At 46.0% G+C, this 20,257-nt stretch overlaps 1 protein-coding gene across 4 annotated transcripts in view; it reads right to left on the reverse strand.

The window, feature by feature from the left end:
* Positions 1-11,934: 11,934 nt before the first annotated feature.
* Positions 11,935-20,257, reverse strand: part of KIF5C (kinesin family member 5C) — a 155,381-nt gene continuing 147,058 nt past the window's right edge. For all 4 annotated transcript variants that reach the window (XM_069457879.1, XM_069457712.1, XM_069457798.1 and 1 more), the window contains one exon: positions 11,935-15,616. The gene's annotated coding sequence lies outside the window, so the exon portion shown is untranslated. The remainder of the gene's footprint in view (positions 15,617-20,257) is intronic.

A 20,257-nucleotide genomic window follows, 5' to 3' on the forward strand; every position in this document is an offset into this window, starting at 1 on the left:
TGACCCAATCAATTCCTACATGGCATAAGGCAATTTTCAAATGCCAACCCAAAGAAAATAATTCTAACTAATACGATAGGTAACAATGAGACCAGTCTAATAACGCCCCTTCCGTCTGCAGGACCTGGGCACCCGCACCTCTCATCTTGGCCTTGGGGATGGCGTAGGAAGTAAGGCACGCTGGAGGAAGCCCGCCCACCCTGCCACACACCGCTGCTGTGTTTCCCTCCCAAAGGAGGGTGACCTCAGGCCCCTGGATCTTCCTTCTGTTCAGAAAGCTGTGGGGACCCCTGGGAGGCATCAAGTGTTAAACGAACACAAACGGAAGAAAATGGAGAGAACGTTCCTCAAGCAGTACGCTGTGTACTTTATGAACATCCTAGAACTTAAGGCTGTTTGTAATTATTATAATACCTGTTTTACCTTTGAGGAAACAGAAGCTCAGAAAAGTGAAGTAACTTGCTCAAGGTCACACAGCTAGTTACTGGAATTTAAACAGCATTCCAGACTTTTTCCACTCTCTCACTCTCTGTTCGCCAGGGCCTGGGAGGTGGACAGCACCCCACCCCCCACAACGCCCCAGGGCACACAGACCTGCAGCTTTACAAGCTAAGCCCCCTGGAGTCACGGCAGCGCTGCAGACCTGGCCTTTCGGAAGCCCCGGGGAAGCAGCCAGCGTGTAGGTCGGTTATTCAGCACCAAAAGTAAAGAGCGGGCCGGGGAGCGGCGGTACCCGAGCCGGCCCGAGTGAAGCGCCGCAGGGGAACGGCGGGAGCTCGCCCAGTCTTGGCCCCGCGATCGGCCTAGAACCCCCCGCCCAGCTCCGCGCTCCTCCCAGCAGTTCGGCCCCCCAGACCCTCCACTCCCGTCCAGCGCCGCCGCCAAAGTCACCGGCCTCGCGGCGCCCTGGGCACTTCGAGATCCACGCAGCTCCAGCCTTGCCCGGGCCCCCAGCTTGTGCGGGGTCCAGATGCAGAGAGCTGCTCGCCCCGAGGCGGCGACGGGACCCCGACCCCTCCGCTGCGCCGCGGCCCGGCGAGCTCCTTGCTCCCCCGGCGCGCCCGGTTGGGGCGCAGCGCACTGCCCGCCGCAGCCGCGGGGCTCTGCAGGGCATCGCCACGGGGTGAGCCGCCCCGGATCCCCCCCACCGCCCCCTGCCCGCTGCGCCAGCCCGTCCGACTCACCTGCGGCGCCCGCGCTCGCCGGGCCTCTCGGCGCCCTCGCCCGGCTCCGGCCCGGTTCCGAGCGCGCCCGCCGGGGGCCGGCCTTGGCAGCGGCCGCGCGGGGCGTGGCGCGGCTCCTCCCCGCCCGGAGCCACCTGGGGTGCTCGGGAGGGGATTGGGCCCGGCCAGGTGAGCCCCGCCCGCGAGGAAGCCGCCCGCGCCCGGCTCCGCGGGGAAACCGCAGAGGTACTCCGCGAGGAGGAAGGGAGACCCGGGCGGCTGTGTGTTAGGTGACACCTGGGACAGTTAGTGCTTGGGGAGCCTGGTCCCACACAGCCTGTCCCGCTCTGGAAATGGAACACGGAGCACTTAAATCCGACCAGACCGAGTGCGAAGAGGAGGGAGACCAACCCCTTTCTTGGTGGGATGTAGCAACCGAGAGCGCAGACCCTTGGGAGTGAAAATGATGGGGCCAAGGGCGCAGGTGAGTTAGTTGAGAACTGAAGAACTCAGGCCTTTTGTGACAGTTTCCATCCCACCCCATTCCCACCTCGCGCACTCTTCAAATGAATTCCCTTTTTTGTAAATAATGGCATTAAGCCATAAATAAGATAATTTCAGATGATGATGTCCTCCCCAGCCCTGGCCTGTAAGCCCCCGGAAGGGGCAGGAAACCTTCCTGTCCACTATTAAATCCCCAGAGCTCTGAGCAGGTGATCAGTTAATACCTGATGGGCGGAGGAGGTGCGCCCAGTCAGTTGAGTCCAGCCTTATACTGGTAACCCCAGACTAAGTTTCTCTGGTCTCACTCCTTTCTTTTCAGAAAGAGCCCAAAGTCAAGCTCCTGGCTTCCAGGCCACCTGTCCTCTTCGAACTGCTGACCTCCCCACCCATTGCCATCCAAGCAGCTGGCTTGTGGGAGGTCTGCATTCCCAGGGCATCTTTATAAGTGGTCAAGCAAATATTTAACTTTTGAAGATGTCACAGGCAGGGGAACTCTGAAATGTAACGCTGTTCTGCCAGCCCTGCACTGTGGACACACAGCCCAAAGTCTGGGCACCTGACCCAAGATCCCACAGCTGGTAGCAGAGCTGAGCCTGGGGCCCAGGTCTACATTTCAAAAAATAGCATATTGGCTTGGGGCCTTTGAGGTTCTGGTGAGGCCTGCAGCGGGGAAAATTTGGTTGGGCACAGAATTTCTGTAGAAATGGGAGTTGGGTTTGGTCTTCTGCTGAGACTTCTAATCCGTGGTCTTTCCAGACCTCTTGGGTCAACGATGACCTGAACCACTTGCATTTACTGAGGCTCCTAACGGTTGCAAAACCAAAAAACGTGGTGTGTTTTGGGGATCCTGTTTAACAAACAAATGGCCTTGTGATGCTGCTACTCACATGTTAATTTCAGGAGGCACAAAAAAATCCATTCTGTGAAAAAATCCATTTTGCTGCAGGAAAGGCCACACAAGTTTAAAGTTGCATGGAGAACATTCCTTCTTGTGACTATTTCAGTATACTCCTATGACTATATATTATTAAAGTTCCGAGGCCACAATTGGAGGCTCTCTGTTAAGGTGAGGGCAGGGCCAAGTGGCCTGCACCACTCCTCCCCCTGCAGCAGGCCCAACACTCTCGAGGCATAAACCCCACCCACCCGAGCCCTGCCCGCATCAGTGGGTCCTGTGCAGATGGGCGTTTCAGATCTGGTGTGGCCTGGCTGGCCACGTCACACTGGGAAGGCCAACCTGGAAAGATGTTACAGGGGATGCCCCACCTAGGTGTGCCCTACCCCAGCTGCTCCTCCCTCTGTGGTGGGCGGGGAGGCTGGTGTTCCAGGGTAGGGCTGTGGTGGGTCCTGCCCTTTGGGCCAGCCACTTGCACCAGCAGGTGGGATTGAGCAAGGGAGCCCATTTGGGTCTCACCTGAGCAGAATGGGCCCAGCCCTTCTTATATGTTGGTTTCAGTCAGTGGAGCATGTGATCCCTGTCATTTAGGATCCTCCCAGTGTGTGTGTGTGTGATCTTGGCTGGGCCAGCCTGGTGAGTGACGCCACCTAGGCAGGCCTGAGAATCACCAGGAAGGCACAGATTCTGCTCTGGTGCTCACTTATGCACACACACTCTCTCTCCCCCATCCACTGTTTCTCTCTCTCTTTCTCTCTCTCCTGGGCTTGCTGGTAGCCTTGGACATGTTCCTCAACTGTGCACTTTTCCCACTTGGAAAATGTGTAACCATGAAATCAGACAAGATCTCTGCTTGAAGTTTTTTGCTTAAAAGGAGAATGTGAAATATGAAGGTCTGACACTGTTATGAGGCTAAGTGAAATAATGCTTGTGAAGTGCTTGAGAACCGCACCAGCACAAAGCACCTGCTCAGTGAACGATGCTCTCACGATCATGAATGTGGCTCTGACTAGCTGTGCAACGAGAGCCAGCTCACATCTGATGGACATTAAAGTGTGGAAATAGGGACAAAATCATTGGTAGACTTCTTAAGACTATAGAATGAATTAATTCTTGTAAATAACTGTGTGTGTTACAATTCTCTGCTAGTCCCTAGGAAAATGATATTTGAACTAGGAAATCTTCAGTTTCTTCCCTATCTCTAGTTCTCTGACAGTATAATGAAATAGAAATTATTCAAAGAAGAAATATCCCCCAAAATTACTGAGCCTCAGGATATATTTACCTTCCTATTTTTTCCTGCCTTTACTTAGGACTTAAATGTGTATATTAATTCTGTAGAGCATTTTCTGAGCACACTTTTCAATAAGACAATGTATATAATGCTCCTGGCACATAGTAGCTCCTCAATTCATTATAAATAATACGGAGAGGTGTAGGGAAGTAACCAGAAATAGCATTAGAAAGAGCCATGAATTCAGGCAGGCAAAACTTACAACCACTTTATTAGGCAACGAAAAATTTAAGTTCACTGGCTCTGGAATAAGACTGTTTGGGTTCAAATCCAGCCACCACTTACAAGATATGTTAATCTCTCTATGCCTCAGATTCTTCATCTATAAAATGAGATAATACTAGTATATCATAGACAAGCCGGAAGACAGAGTACTAACTAACCTTTAGTGAGCAGCTACTTTGTGCCAGGCATGGCTCTAAATGCTCACATTCTCTTTTGAGAGTTGACCTTTGAGCAGGGATTTTTAATCAAGGGCTATAGATCCTGGAACTGAATTTAATATTCTGTGTCTACATACATTTTTCCTAAAGGGAGCATCCACAGCTGTCTTTAGAGTTGCAAAGAGGCTTGGATCTCAAGAATAGTTGCCAGTCACTGCCTTCCACACTTAGCCAAGGGTTTTGGAACTGGAAGGTTTGTTAGATACCATGCAGACTACCATTCCCAAAAATCCTTGGGGATCATTCGGATGCCTGCTTGACACAGATCACTCCTGAAAATTGTGACCTAGGAGAGCAAAGTGGTTTTTGAATAAGCACTCCAGGTGCTACTCACCTACAGACAAGCCTCATCCGCCTCCAACTTTCTCATTTCTCAGGTCAGGAAACAGGCCCAGAGATCAGGACAACTTGAAAGAGCTTCCACCCCACATGTGCCAAGAAGCCTCTCTTCCCTCTAAGGCAAGTCTTCACCACTTCAACAAAGGGAGAGAAATGTCACTACGTCCCACAATCCCAGTTCACACAAGGAGCACTCTGAAAACAAAATCACACTTCTCTCTCTCTCTCTTCTTTTTTTTTTTTTTTTTTGAGACAGGGTCTCCCTCCGTTGCCAAAGCTAGAGTGCAGTGGTGTGATCATAGCTCACTGCAACTTCAAACTCCTAAGCTCAAGCAATCCTCCCCTCTCAGCCCCCTGAGGAGCTGGGACTACAGGTGTGCATCACCATGCCCAGCTAATTTTTCTATATTTTGTAGAGATGGGATCTTGCTTTTGCTCAGAAGGGCTCAAATTCCTGGCCTCAAGCAATCCTCCAGCCTCGGTCTCCCAAAGTGCTAGGATTACAGGCATGAGCCACTGCACCCAGCCAAAATCAGGCTTCTCTTAAGAGGAAAATAAAAGGTGAAGCCATCTCTGTGTTAGCCCTTTAAATCTTAAAGAAGCCTAGACTATTATTGACAGAATAGCTGATACTTCACTACAGTGAGGGGGGTGATCCTCCTATACACACACACTCACTCTCACTCATACTCCTCACAGCTAGTGTTCTATTTGAACAGCTGAGGCTACCCAGCTAACACATTCAAGTGATATCCGACAAAAATGTAGACTTTTGTCCCACTTCCTAAAGCCACAGGCTAATTAGACACTGACCAGGGGACTTGACAGGGGGATTCCAGCCGGTGCCTTCTAGTTGTGTGAGCCCCAGGGTGGGAGACCCTCCTTTCCAGGCAGATCTCGGCAGGCGCCGCGTCTGCAGCAAGAACAGGGCAGGCGGCAGCTGCAGCAAGAACAGTCATCAAAGCCATGCTTCAGGGACGCCCAAAACTGTCAGCTAAAGAATAATCAGACACAATCCAGAAGCATCTCTTATTGACCAGTGAAATTCTCTCTTTGAGCTTACAAAGGGCAGGCAAGGATTGTGTGTGTTTCTTTGGATTTTTTCATGTTCACCGATCACAGAATCTTAATGTAGCAAGAAGTTGAAATAACCTTCCCAAAGTGTGTTGGGCATACCTCTCACGTACGGGGCCAGCAGGCGGCTTTTCCAAGGCGGCACGCTGCAGCAGCTCTGTTTCCCGAGAAAAAGACTATAAAACGATGCAGGTGGCCCCCTCGGGCCCGTGCTTGGCACTGAGGCTGGGAAACAATTCAGGTTTTCCACGTTTATCCCTCAGTATTATTTTTAACACTCTCAGGGACTGTGGATCAGAGTGAATTTGCTTGGCTGTGTAAAACACAACAGCTGAGGATGGACTTGCCCCCTTTTACTTGGGTTTCAGAGAAAGCGCTAAAGTGTGGGCTACAGATTTATGGATCTGCTCACAAAATTGCTGGCTACAAAAAATGTCTAATGCCTTTGTCATTGCATTTCTAGATCCAGGAAAGAAGTTCTTGATTCTTCCAATTTACTTCTTACTTTTGAAGGCAACACAAACATACGCATTATCCTTTTAATTTGATAGGTAAATGAGAGACTGAAAAACCAGGGTGGAGAAAATGCTTTGTGTAAAATCAGAGTTCTGTTACCACTGACATACAAGCAAAATCCTCCCTCAGGACCTTTGCACCAGCCATTCCTTGTGTTTGCAGCTGTCTCCCAACCTCTGCACGGCTGGCTCCTTCACAGAGGCCTTCCCCAGATCATCAGTCGAAATTGAACAGAGTCACCTGCTATAACAGCACCCTTTTTTCACAGCACTTGAAAATACTAAATCATTTTTTAAAATGTTGTTCACTTGTTTATAATTTGCCTCTAAGGAAACAAAGACTCTGTCTTGTTTTATTCACCACCTCTCCCCAACCCTGAAAACAATGCTGAGTACAAGGTAGGTGCTTAAATATTTGTTGAAAGAATGAATGAATGAATGCTAACGTTTTTGCAGAAGGGTTTGAGTTCATCACTTGGAGATTTCACCTGCTCCCGTACGAGGCAGTTCAGATCTGGGAGTGAACTCAGGCCTGGAAGTGAGGCATGATTTCCGCTCAGAGTCTCCACGCTTCTTGGCAGCCAGGTGACCCCAGAAAAGTTCAGCCTCGGGGGTAGGAATTGCACTCCGGAGCCAGCTTCACCTCTTGCCAGCTCTGTGATGTTGGGCAGTCACTTAACCCCTCCATACCTCAGTGTCTTCATCTGCGTATGGGGAGAATAACAGTACCACCCTCAGCATTCCTTGTAAGAGATTCCAGCATGCGCATGAAGGACTAGCTGTTATTGTGACCCAGGTGTGACACTAAGTGCTTTACGTCACAGAGAGGTTAGGTAACTTGTTCGAGGCACTGGGTTAATAAAGGGAAGAGTGGGACCTCCTGGAACTTCAGTCGAAACTGCCAAAGTCCACCCTTGGCCACAGGGTTGCTCCCACATAGTACACACTCAACAAATGACTGTGGCAAAACATTTCCACACGACTAATACCAATACTTGAGCTAATCGTGTCAGAAAGGCTTCCACTGCCATCACAATTGTGGCTCCTCTGACCTTTGTGTGCAGAGTGAACCTGGAGTGGAAGTGGTTGTGCCTGGGCTTGGGCTCTCTCTCTGCTGATGGCGTGCATGGTGCCAGGCGAGTCATTTGATCTCACCAGGTAGAACCAGATCGTTTCCAGCATTCCTCGCGGCCTTCTCTTCTACTCTAAGTATTGGTGATACACACTTTGTTCCTTCAAGAGCCCCCCAATTTATGTGCTCTGTGTAGTAAGGTGAAAGCCACTTGGAAAGGCACTATTTATTTACAACTCATAGGGAAAATTGGGAGTGGCATCTGTCCAACCCGTCCTTCTGAGATGGACAAGCACGGGAATGTAATAGAAGGAACTTGAGCTCTAGAGCCAAAACTAACAACGTGACCCTGGACAAGTTACTGTACCTCTTTAGATTTCGATTTTCTTGTGAGTTTGTGGTGGTGTCAAAAGAGGCGATGTGTATAAGCGGAGGCTGTGAGCACAGTCAGCTCGCGTCTGTGAGCACAGGCCCACGGGCAGAGGACGGAGCCAGCTTGCACGGCCCAGTGAGCCCCTGCCTCTGCTCTGCGGTGCCAGCGGGGAGCTTCCAAACCCCTGGGGTCACGGTGGAAGGGGAGGAGACACCTTGTCTCCAGACGCTGGCAGGAGCTGAGTGCGCTTTTGTGTACCAGCTTGCCTAAGTGACTCCTTGAGTGTCTCTAATCTCCCTTTGGGGAACTTGTTAAGCTTCTACAAAGATCCAGCTGGGATTTTCTCAGCATTAACTGCGATTAATGGGCTTCTGCCTCCATGTGTGGGAAACTGAAGGGACTCAGTTCATGATCCAGTGTCCAGACTTTGAGTGAAGAGCCCTTACGTGATCCCCAGGTGTGAAAAGCCACGAGGTGCAGAGTGTGGAAAGTAGCCTGCCCCACTCACTGCAGTTCTTCAGAGGGTACTGCATATTTCCACCCGTGGTGTAGACTAAGGGCAGCTTTTCCCCAAGAGGAATGAGGGTGAAGTGGGTACAACGGACTGAATATTTGTGTTCCCCCAAAATTCATACACTGAAGCTCTAATCCCAATGTGATGGTATTAGGAGGTGGGGCCTTGGGGGGTGATTAGTTCGTGAGGGTGGAGCCCTCGAATATGGGATTAGTGCCTTTATAAAAGGGACCCAAACAAGCTCTTGCCTCCCTTCCACCATGTGAGGACCCAGCGAGAAGTCAGGATCTGCAACTGGAAGAGTCCTCACCAGAACCCTGATCTTGCACTTCCAGCCTCCAGAACTGTGAGAAGTAAGTCTGTGTTGTTTATAAGCCCCCTAGTCTACGGTACTGTAATGCCACAGCCCCAACGGACTAAGACAGCGGGAAGAGAAAGAACCCGAAACAAGGTGCTGCAAAGAGGTTTGACGTCACTGGGTAGAGTCAGGTGGTTCCAATGCCTCCCCACGTTCTCCTCTTCCTAAGCACTGGTGATGACAGGTGGAAGGCAACAGCTGGGGTCCAAGACGAAAATACCTTCTCTTAGGAAGGTTTGGACAATCCTAATCCCTCATATTTGAGTAGCACTGGTATAAAATGCCTTCCTACAATTTCTCACACTGCACTGTGAAGAATAGAGGGTCATGGACTAAACCTCCACAATTCAGGGATGGGGGTGAGGGCCTGGGGCTCTGCATGGCTAAACCACGTGACCACGGCCCCCCAGTTGGTCGGTGGGAAGCCAAGAGTCATATCCAGGTCCCAGATGAATCATTCTCTCCAATGTGGGATTACTCAATACTATCGCTGCCAGAGAGCCAGTACTCGGCGCTGAAGGAGCTAGGATCCTGCCATCAGCCTGTCCTTCCCAACCCTCCGTAGCCCATCAGAAATACCCTCAGACAGACAGGTAAAGATGCACAGGTAAAAGGAGTCAGCGGTAAAGTGGGGAGCTCGCAAGGCAAACCCACTGTTTCCACCCTCCTGTGGTTGGATTTGCACAAGCCTGTGTGGTATGATTGGCACGTTTACTTTGTCTAAAACCTAAAGCTCTAAAATGAGATCCTATTAATCATTGTGACAGCGCGGGAGGTGAGGTGGGGGGCAAGGGGAACCCCTTGCGGTGCCACTCCCACCTTCCCTGAGAGCCAGGCGAGGCGGGCCAGAGAGTACTGAAAGCTTTTTACTTAAGCAGGAGAGGAACGTAGGCAGACCTTGAGAATGTGTCCTAAAGAGAAAAAAAAAAAAAAATGTGGATAATAAGTTTAAAAACTGGCAGAAGTGACTGCTGCACTTCTAAGTGTATTATGTATGAAAAAGGGCTCTCTGCAACGCAGCCACTGGTAGAGTTCAATATCATCAGGCACCTTGCTGTGAGGCATCCTCCTTCCTTATTATTTCAGCTCTTTCCTGGATGCATTTGACTGCTTAAAGTAATTCAAATAACAATGAGGTCTCAGATCCCTGTGAAAGGAGAAAACTACAAAGTTGCAGAAGTAGAAAGCTGGGTGTAAATTCTTTACAAAATGGTTTTTGAGGCTGGTTGCTGGTTATCATTTTATATATACACATATATATCTTCCTATAATATATATCTCACTATAAAATATATATATCTATCTCACTAATACTATAAATCACTATTCAGAGGGGCATTACTAGTAGCCGTTGATAGCACAAACCTTAGGACCAGACTGTGGCCCTGGCTCCCCCTTTTGCCAGCTGTGAGACTTTGGGCAAGTTACTTAACCTCTCCGTGCCTGTGTCCTCACCTGTAAAGGGGAGATAGTGGTGACTACCTCATGGGGTTCTTAGCAGGATTAGATGGATTATGACATGTAAAGCAGTTAAAACAGTGTCTGGCACACCGCCAGAATAGTCTCTCAAATTAATTGACTGTTTACTGTAGCTTTCTTGGCATTATGAGATTCTGATGCTATTACATGTCTGGAACCAGTTTGCCAATTTCTCTAATTTCATTTACATTCTGAAGGAATACAACATTGTTGTAGGTAAATCTTTTTGAAACACTATATGAAACTCATTGGCAGTCTGGGCATGGGGAAGTGTGAGGGTTTGGAAGGTGCTAGATGTGGAGAGAGGGTCTCCTGGTACTCAGGAACAGAAACCCCTTTTGCACTGGGGAAGCAAAGCAGGTGGAGAATTCCAGCCTTTGCCATCCAGGGCGCTGCACACAGAAAGATTTCCAACCAGGGTGACCAAACGTTTTTAAAATTATTTTAAGCCCAAAAAAACCACACAGAGATTGGTGCTTTCTTTGCAAATTGGATGAAGAACCACCAAACACCAACGAGAAAGTAAAAATCTCAGGGCTCAGATGCCTTCTGTCAAGTGAGCCCACATTTTCATCTGATGTGTCACCTGAGTGATGACTCCTACTTCTGTTCCATGTATTATGTACACAAGACTATCACAAGACATGACCTGTCACAAATGCTAGAATTCAACCTGCCAATACACACGTCACCGTTAATTGCTTTTGCAGATTATTGCTTCAGATCCACTTTCTCCCACAGATGCTCTGGTTCTGTGCTTCTGTGGCAAAGCCAGAGAGAGGAGAGCGTGGTGGAACAGGAAACCTTGAGAAATGTTCCAGGAACTAACAGAAACTGGGTGTCAGCACAGTCCTACTGCATTGCAGAGCCCCAGTGTTCTGGGATCCGTGGGGGTCCTTTCCCATTGATGTTGAAATTTGCTTTGTAATCTGGTTCTTTCAGAGACTGCTTTCCCACGTTAAAGAATCTGGCTTCAGCCTAAATATTCATCCACCACGTTTGAAGTTTACCGCATAAGTCACCTTTAACAATCTGATATCTGGAAACTGCTTCTACCAAGGTCTTTGGAGAGTAACAATGTCAAGAAAGATGGATAAGACATCATGAAAGCACACTATTTTCCATGCCCTCGATTACACATATAAACTGTTCATTTGGCATCTATCCTTTCTTTTTTTAACTGATTAAGGCAAAGAAGTCCAGTGTCTGCCTCTCGTGCCCCATTAACCAAACCATGAACAAGAACGGGATGCTTTACATACACGATGTCATGGATGGTCATCTGGTTCCAGTGAGCTGAGGTAGAGAAGTCTCCTTGCTAAGAGAGCACATAAAAAATAATCCTGTGTCCTGGCGCTGGTTATCCCCCAAAGGCTTTACACGTGGGTGTCCTCTCACAAGATCTCAGACCTGTACATTATTACTAAGAATCAGTAGGTTCAACAGGAATATAAACACCCCAATCCTTCTCAAAAGATGCCAATAATCTTTCAACATATGCATACAGAGCTACATTTCATTAGGTGAAGAATGACAATGCTCTAAAATACACGATTAGAATAAATGCCCTTCTCAGGCAAGAAGAAATTCACAATTTCAGCTAATACACTGGGTCTACCGAGCTCTAATTAAATCCCTTTTTATATCAGTCACTCACTTTTCAGAGCTGAAGGAACAAATGTCAAGTTTTCTTAGTTCCTCAAGGAAAAAAAATTTAAGCAGATATTCAGGTAAAAGAAGGTCAAGGTTGACTTTGCTTATGCTGTGGATTCAAGCAGCTGCTCACTTGAAACGAACTCCTTTGAGGCCAGAAACATGGCTCATCCTAACACCCACAGTGTGAGTGCCTTCAGGATGATTCAAATAAGGAAAAACAGACCAACCAAAGTTTAATTCAATTTTATTTTCCACTTTTAGTATTTTTCAAATTATACAACATGCAGTCTGCCAGAGTATCCATATATCTTTATTTTAGAACCTAGAAGATAACCAAAATTTTCCACGGGCCAGGGGAGGGTTACTTCCAGGTATTTTGTTACATGGACTATAGTACAGCATCATGACTTGATATAAACTGCCATTCTCCCCCTCAAACCCCCAAAACAAGTCTGTCCACAAATTTTTTAATGAAAGCTACTGTACAGATACATAAAGCCCAGAAAACACACATCTGCAGTACACACAATACACTTTACAAACTAGACAGGTATAATTCTACAGAATGCCCTATTCCCCTTATATCTGCACACAATGAAAAGTGTTGAAAAGTGATACACAATTTTTAAATAAGTGAGTAGACTTCATGGAGCAGTGTTTCCTTTGACAGTTACCTGACCCTTATTCAATACTTTGTTTAAAAAGTCTAAATTGTTGGCGTTAAGTGAAGCAATTTTAGACTATGGTGGATCCTTTAGCTTGCTTAAAATATTCAAGGTGAGACAATGAAGTGAAATCTTCCCCCTCTCCCCCTGGCAATGAAAAACTGATCCAATATGTCATATAGCTAGAGTCCAAATGTTTCCTGCCCTGCTAAAAAATGCACTTCAAAAGAGGGGATTGTTAAGAACTTTTATTTGCTTTCAGTTATTCCTATAGGAAAGTAGAGCTTCCTTATATAAACTTTAGGGCTTCAAAAAGTCACTAGATGCTACCTTCTAGACAAACATTTTTATTTCTTCATTTATCCCAATATTTCTATAAATTCTGATTTTCTTAATCATATGATGCTATTTCCTTTAAAAGTCTTAATCCACTCATTGTTCTGTCTACTACCTGCTGTTCAACAAAAGCAAAGTATATAGCATTTGAAGAGATATTTGTACAGAATTCTCTAGTAAATGACCAAAACACATTTGGCATTAATATATTTTAGTTCCCAACCATAAATTTTGATATCTCAAACAGCATTCCTCTAATTTAGCAATCCACCATCCTACAGGTAGGGGTTATTTATATAAACCATCTGACTGTTCCTTTATAGCATCACAGAGTAATCTTTCAGGAAGTAGCATGAAATATAAAATTATTCATAGAAGAGAAAAAGACACACGCACATACACACAAGCAAAAAGCAGCATACAACCAAAAATACAATCACAGGCTCGGCTGTTCAGAAGTGCGGTTTTTGCATTCAAAGTAGAGGGAGAAATAGTCTAAAAAAATAAAAATTACAAAATGTGGCTTTTTAAAAAAGTGGCCTGCAGAAAACATGGTCCTAATAGAGTAATTGGTTTATTATACAAAGCAATATTTAGAGATCCATTTAAACATACTATTTAATCTATTCCAATAATCTGCCTAGCTTTTAGTCACAGGATAGGAAAATTAGATTAGAGGTCCTATAAAGATTGAAGCTAGGTGAACTGACTGGCTGATCAGCAGCTAGCAGAATTATCTTTAAGAGACATCAAAGCCAACTTTCTCTGTGAATAAAAGTAAAGCGAATTTTGTCAGTCCCTTGTAGAGATCAAGAAATACAGAACTACAAGTGAACGCTTCTTTTGAAACATGAAACAGCCACGCAGTTCTTTAGAAGTAGAAGAAGAGTACCCAGGGAAAAATTACTCTGCAAAGAATCTAAAATAATCCATTTTATAAAGGATATTAACAAAAGCCCAAAAAATTACTGACCTTTTGTTCAGTTCCAAACACAAAGCAATACAGCTGCATAATGGAGAGGAGTGGTATGATAATTATTAATTGGCAATCCTCTCAAAGACCAATGTTTTAGCTGCCAAAAGCAGAGGCAAACATTAACAAAATTATGTGGCATGTTATTTCCTGATAAGGTCTGCAAAAGCTGCCCTACAAGGACCTTTCTATCAGACTGCAAATAGTAATTGAACAGTTATATTCAGCAGGCACTGGCAACAAAATCAAATAGGATGGAAAAAAATTTAGATGAATGCAAAATTGCCATCTTTATGAAATAAATACTTCAAGAGAATTCATCCTCCTCTCTCTCTCCTCCCCAAACCGAAACACATATAAACAAAGTGCAACATTTAACAAATAAATTAAGTCAAAGCAGGTTTGCTTTGTTAGGGAAATTTTATACAAGAAGAATCTGAGTCAGTACACAGTCACACAGTCCTTAGCACTTTTTACACACTTACACACATACACACACGAATTATCTTTGACCCACACAGCCATGACAAAAGCCCAAGTCTCCCCTGGCACACACTTCATTCCAGTGGTGACAGCTACAGGGCACAGTGCCAGCTCACTTATCTTGGGCATGCACCACAATAGGATGGGTGCTTTCACTGAGATTGGTTTCAATGTCACTGACTTACCCCCAAACTTGTCAAAACAAGTAGCAGCACACGGGACCAACTTCACTGAATCTTTGTCACTTTCCCTGAAAACTGTACTACTTGAAAACTGATCTTCTTAATATGCACAACTGGAAGTAAGGGTTGATTCAGCTTTAGATTCGTGTATTTGAATAAAGCAACAGCTAAATGAAAAAAAAAAAAAGTCCATCTATACTGATTTCTTCTAATTGTGCCTAAGAAGATGAAATCTATTTGGTGCCAAAGAGAGAGTTCAAATAAACAGTCTGCAATAATGGGTTAAAATACCAACTTACTCATGGCAACTTACTCATAGACAGGCACAAAATTTTGTCAATTACTTCCCCCACAGGGCTTCCTTTTTCAACTGTTGGAAGATGCTGGATTTCTTCAGCAATGCCCCCTGGAGCTTAAGATGGTTCCCTAGAGAAAGAGGCCATGCCTGGCGCAGGCTCCAGAAGGATCGGGGAGGAGGGAAGCGAGGACGGGGGCAGCCCCATTTCCACTCATCCAACTCTGCAGCGTTTTCAGCACTTCTGAAGGAACGGTGTTCAGACTGGGCAGGCCAAGACTAGTCGCTGCAGGTTCAATAGCAAGCAGCTCGGAGGTGAATTTTATGACTTTTTACATTTACATAGATGTGTTTGAATGAACAAATTCTACATTGCTACTGTCAGATTGTTTTTCTGCCCCGAAGAAATTTGCTTTGTATTTGAACAGGTGCCGTACTAAAAGGGATATTTTACAGATCCAAAGATGTGACCAGGATATTCAAAATGCTTCTTTGGGGTAATTTGTTTCGGAAAAGTGTTCAGAATGAAAATTTTGAACCCGATAGCAGCACTTTGTGTTCCCTAAAAATATAAAGTAATGTGTTTATTTTACAGGAAACCAGACAGTTTGGGCAGAGCGTGATCGCCCGCCGCCACGGCACTTGGTTGTTCCCCTCCAGGGAATAGCGCGTTTGGGCGTCCGGTGGGGACGGTGTGCGCTGCTGAGAGGAGGCTCCAGGGACGGCCCAGAGCCCACCCGGCGCCCCAGAGGCCGAGTCAGTGGTATTGGTTCCGAGTAGTAAGCGGATCTTCTGCAATCTCTCCCTCAGATTTCTCGGAAGGAGAAAAGTCCAACCACACATCTGTACACAGAAATTCTACACAGCTCAAAATACCTGATACTGGTGTACTGCAGATGGCTGGGGTAAGCAAGTGAAAAAGAAAATGGAAACTGTAGGAGGGGAAAAAAAATAAAGGAATTGGTGATTAATGTAGTCCTTGACATGCTACGTGGAGTCGTATCTGTGGAAAGAGAATCAAAGAGAGAACACAGGAGTTAGAGAAGACGGGGGAAATGCACTCAGAAATTTTTTAAAAATTCTAGATGTTTAGACAAGAGCTGTCCAAGACAAATAGAGTGTAAGCCACATATTTAATTTTACATTTTCTAGTGGCTACCTTAAAAAGAGAAAAGAAATGGGTAAGATTAATTTTAATAACATTTCATAGAGCCCAATATATAATTTCATTATCATTTCAACATGTAATCAATATTACATGTTGAGATATTTTATACTATCGAGATAGTTTACATTCTTTTTTCACAGTGTTTGCAATCTGGTGTTTATTTTACACTTTCAGCACATCTCAATTTGGACGTAGCCACATTTCAAGAGCTCAAAAGACACATGTGGCTGGCGGCTAATGCACTGGATGGCACAGCCTCTGACTTCCTGCTTTTGCTCTAAGTAGTCCTGACGGTCTCAATATTCTCTCCCAAAAGTCAGGATCTATCGAAGCTATGGCTATGCAGACGAATAGAATGCATCTTCTCATCCCTTAGGGAAATTCAAACATCTCTCGTTTGGCAGCACTTGGCATAGCAAGGCAGGTCAGACAGGGCCCCTCATCCAGGCTCTCTCTAGAAAGAGGTTCCTGGTTCCAAAAGGTGTTTCACTTCCATGGCATGATGAAGTTCCCCAGGAGACCACCTCCTTTGATTTCACTCCACTTCCCACCAGAGGCTCATCTGGCCCCGGGCAGCTCTCCAGGATGAAAGTCTGGACTAGCCCTGCCTCAGAGGACAGCCCAAGTGGCCTTTGTCAGCCCTTGGCCAACTCCAATAAGCCCAACTTTCAGAAGACACCGAAAGACTCAACCTCCTTCCCCCAGTGGGGACCTTAGGTCTGTCTGAGATCTTGCCTATGGGTTTTGTGCTGAGCTCATGGTGCTCTGGGGATTGGGGGAAGGGGGACAAAAGAGGCAGATAAAGCCTCATCCGGGAGAAACTCACGGAGTTTCCTGGTACAGGAAATATGACAGACACCAGGAAATGCCCAACTGCTCTTTTGATTTTAAAAAACCTCCACAGCCTGACACATTGTGCTTTCTGCTTTGCCTCTAGAAGGCTTATATCCAAATTTAGTGCTCAACTGTGGTACATATCTCAGATTCCTGCTATAATGCTCTCTCCCTAATTTTTTTTTTTTGCTTCGCTCTCCTGATTTATATGTTATAGTATTGTAAGCAACCTCTCACATACTTTGTATAAATCAGCAGGATATAAATTTCACATAAATAGAAAAATTCGGGGTCTAGAAAGGGGTTATAAAAGTAGATAAGAGCAAAGTGGGTGGAAAAAAAAAAAAGAAGAAGAAAAATGTAGAAGAGAAATTGAGTAGAAAAACAGAGAGAACAACATATTCTTTTTAAAAATACCGCCTCCTCCCTGGCAGACAAAATAAATATTCAGGGAACTCATTTGGTAACTACCATCTCTCTCTCCAATAATATTATCTCCCACAAGTACGAACCTGTTTGATTAAAAAGGGTTTAAACAACCTTCCATGGTGATATTCCTGTCATTTTTAGAAGTCACAGAGAGAAAGATTTGTCTTTGGGAAGAGCATGTTTAATAGTTGGCCTTTCCGGTGAGATTTTGTGTTTATTGTTAGAACCAGAAGTGAGAAAAACCTAAAAGCACGGTCATAGTTGTGATTTAAAATCCATTTTGAGCTGAAACCCAATAGGAATGCGGTCTGAATACCAGCGGTGGCATCCCCATTTCACTTCTGACAGGTCCATTTTTCCAAGCACACCGTCCCTCTGTCAGGTGGGACGGCCTTCCCGCATGCCTGTGGGCAGGGAGGTGCCGGGCACATACCTTAACCTGTAGGATTATGGCCTGACGCAACGCCTGCAGCCAGCCCGGCGGACACAGTGAGCATTAGACACACAAACCCAACAGGGCGGACTCAAGAACTCCAGCGGACCATGAAGTGACACGATTTCCACCAGAAGGCCTTCAGTCAAATCCCCGCTCTCCCGGCCATGTGCAAGATCCAGCATGTTCTGGCTAATGGTTTGGGAGAAACAGGGGGCCACACTGGAGGCCCCACCTGCTTAGTCACCTCAAGGAGAGTGAGATTGTGACAGGCTGCTGACAAGAGCGGCAGAGGAGCTCTGCCAAAAAGGGTCCTTTCTTTATGATGAAGAGGTGGGTCCTCTTCGTGCCCAGCTGAGGATCTTCATGGGCCTGTCTGCAAAGACGTCTTTCCAGTGCGACCAAGAAACACGGATTCAACTAGGATTCTCCTGCCCATCCTCCCCACTATCTGGATGTCCATCTCTTCAGATAAATTCATGAGAGGAAATGATTTAAAGGGAACCATCTCTGACTCCTCTGATCCTGGAGAGGTTGGAGAATCTTGAAAATACGTAAAACCCCGTCCTGCTGCCCCTCTCTTAGATGGTTCAAAGTAGTCACCCACTCACCCAGAGGCAGGGGACTGGACCAATTGACCTGCTATTGGACAGCTCCTGAGGCTCTGCCAAAGCAGAGATGGTAGTTCAGAATGGCAATGTATGACCAGATTTGGAAGGAAATAAAATCACCTTTCTTTAGAAGCGTTGGGAAGGCTGAAGAAAGAAGCTAATTATATAAAGGTTTTGCAAGAAGTATTCGTTTTCCCCCTAACTTTGGCTTTTGCAATTGCTTGCAGTGGATTGAAGCTTAATCCAAACAGTACATAGTTTTATCTTTCTTTCGCCTTTCTACAATTCGGTCCCCACATTATAAGAATTACCAATTGTACTTTACTTATCACTGTTGAATAGAAGTGGATTTATCTCGCTGGAGCTGCGGTACAATCTGCGGTGGAGGAACAATTTTAGTGGCTCTGGATGTGTGACTCTGAGAAACACGAAGCTGCGAAGCTTTAAGGTACAGCAGCCTGCCGCGCCGCGGAGGAAATCAGGAATTCCTTCTTCCAGGTGCATCGTGATTCCCCCTTTGGACTCAGAATGCCAGTTTCACAGGCTCCGCCTCAAAGGCAGCCACCTGGTTATTTCTGCCTCCTCCCCGCAGTCCCCCTCACCTGTCCGTTCACTAGCTAACATTTGTGAGGGCCTAATTTTTGCCAGGTACTCTTCTAAGACGTTTTTCTCTCACAGTCTCTCACTCAATTCCCAGACAAGCCTGTGATGCGAGTGCTATGATCCTAACTTCTCTACACCACCGTTTCCTTAGCTGTTCAGTGGCCAAGAATCTAATCTGGAGTGACAGGCTGGATTCTATTCATACACTTCAACCAAAGCAACACACCACGACACCACAGATAGACTACAGAGGCAGCTAGGAGAATCCGGCTGTTGTCTAGTAACCTGGACATCAGAGAGATTTGCAAAAATGTAAAACAGTGTGCCATTTGGCTGCTTTGTTTTGGAAAATGGTTATTTTTTAATTAAAAATGGCACTTCTGGGAAACATGTATGGCCTTATTATTATTATTTTGAAATGAATCCAGCAGTATTTCAACTTTTTGTTTTAATTTCTAATATGATACATATTGACAGGCATAATCCATAATATAAAAGCTCTTTAATGTCATTGATCCTTTTTGTGTGTGTGTGTGAGAAGTATAAAGGGCCCCAAGGCCAAGAACTTCGAGACCTGCTGCACTGTGCCCTTGGCTTTAGGAGTTCGAAGGGCTAAACCTAACAGCAACTCCTTGCCCACCCTCCGTGTGTGGCACGGACCCCTTTCTGCTGAGGGCAGAAGTCAACGTGTGCATCTTAGGTCTATATAATATTGTTTGTGATTGGGGTGTCAAAACCCAGAGAAATTCAAGGTAAACCCCAACAATGGTGCAAGACAGGCTGGACTCAGGTATTTAGGACAGAGGAAACAGGAACAAGAAGGAAAGATAGGGAAGGAGTCAGAGAAGCAACTAGACAGGAGTATAAATGAGTGAACGCCAGCCTGGGAAGCTCAGCCTGAACCTAAGGAGATGCCAAGGACCCAAGGGCCTTGTTGCTGGAGTCAAGCCCTAGAGAGAAAACTCCATTCTGCCTGGGGCAGAGTGAAGAAAGCAATGGAGGGAGAGGGGTGGGGGATCTAGAGAAGGGTGGAACTCTCTCAATTCAAAAAAAGAAGAGCCAGCAGCCTAAGTGGACCAAAAGTTTGGACTTCAGTCAAGGGTACTAAATGTGGGGAAATGGGCAGAGGCATCGAAGGTCAAGGAAATCTGAAATTCAAGTGCTAGATTAGAAAATACTAGTTTTCCTATCTCTGCTGTACACTTGGAATTTCCCTGTTTGGGTGTAGCCTTATTGTGACAAGACTTTTTGGAGCAATTTCTGCATTGCAAATATCTGGGCTAGGTGGGGCAGGCTGAATGAGACTCTAAATGCAGCAGGCACACAGGCAGCACAGGGTCAAGGATTCCAGGCCTTTGGTCACAGCTGATCATTATGGCAGCAAAAGGGACAGTGGTGAAAGCTGGTAGATCTCCGTTAAGTGTCAGTTTTCATCCCACCATTTACGAGGTTAAAAATATTTATTAACAATTAAATATATTCACAACAAAGATCCTGAAGTCATAAGACCTGAAGAAGACAGAGCCATCCCACAGTGACGGTCACTGATCCAGGGAATGTCACACA

This window comes from Eulemur rufifrons, chromosome 1 (assembly GCF_041146395.1).
Source record: "Eulemur rufifrons isolate Redbay chromosome 1, OSU_ERuf_1, whole genome shotgun sequence".
In the NCBI taxonomy this organism is placed as follows: domain Eukaryota; kingdom Metazoa; phylum Chordata; class Mammalia; order Primates; family Lemuridae; genus Eulemur; species Eulemur rufifrons.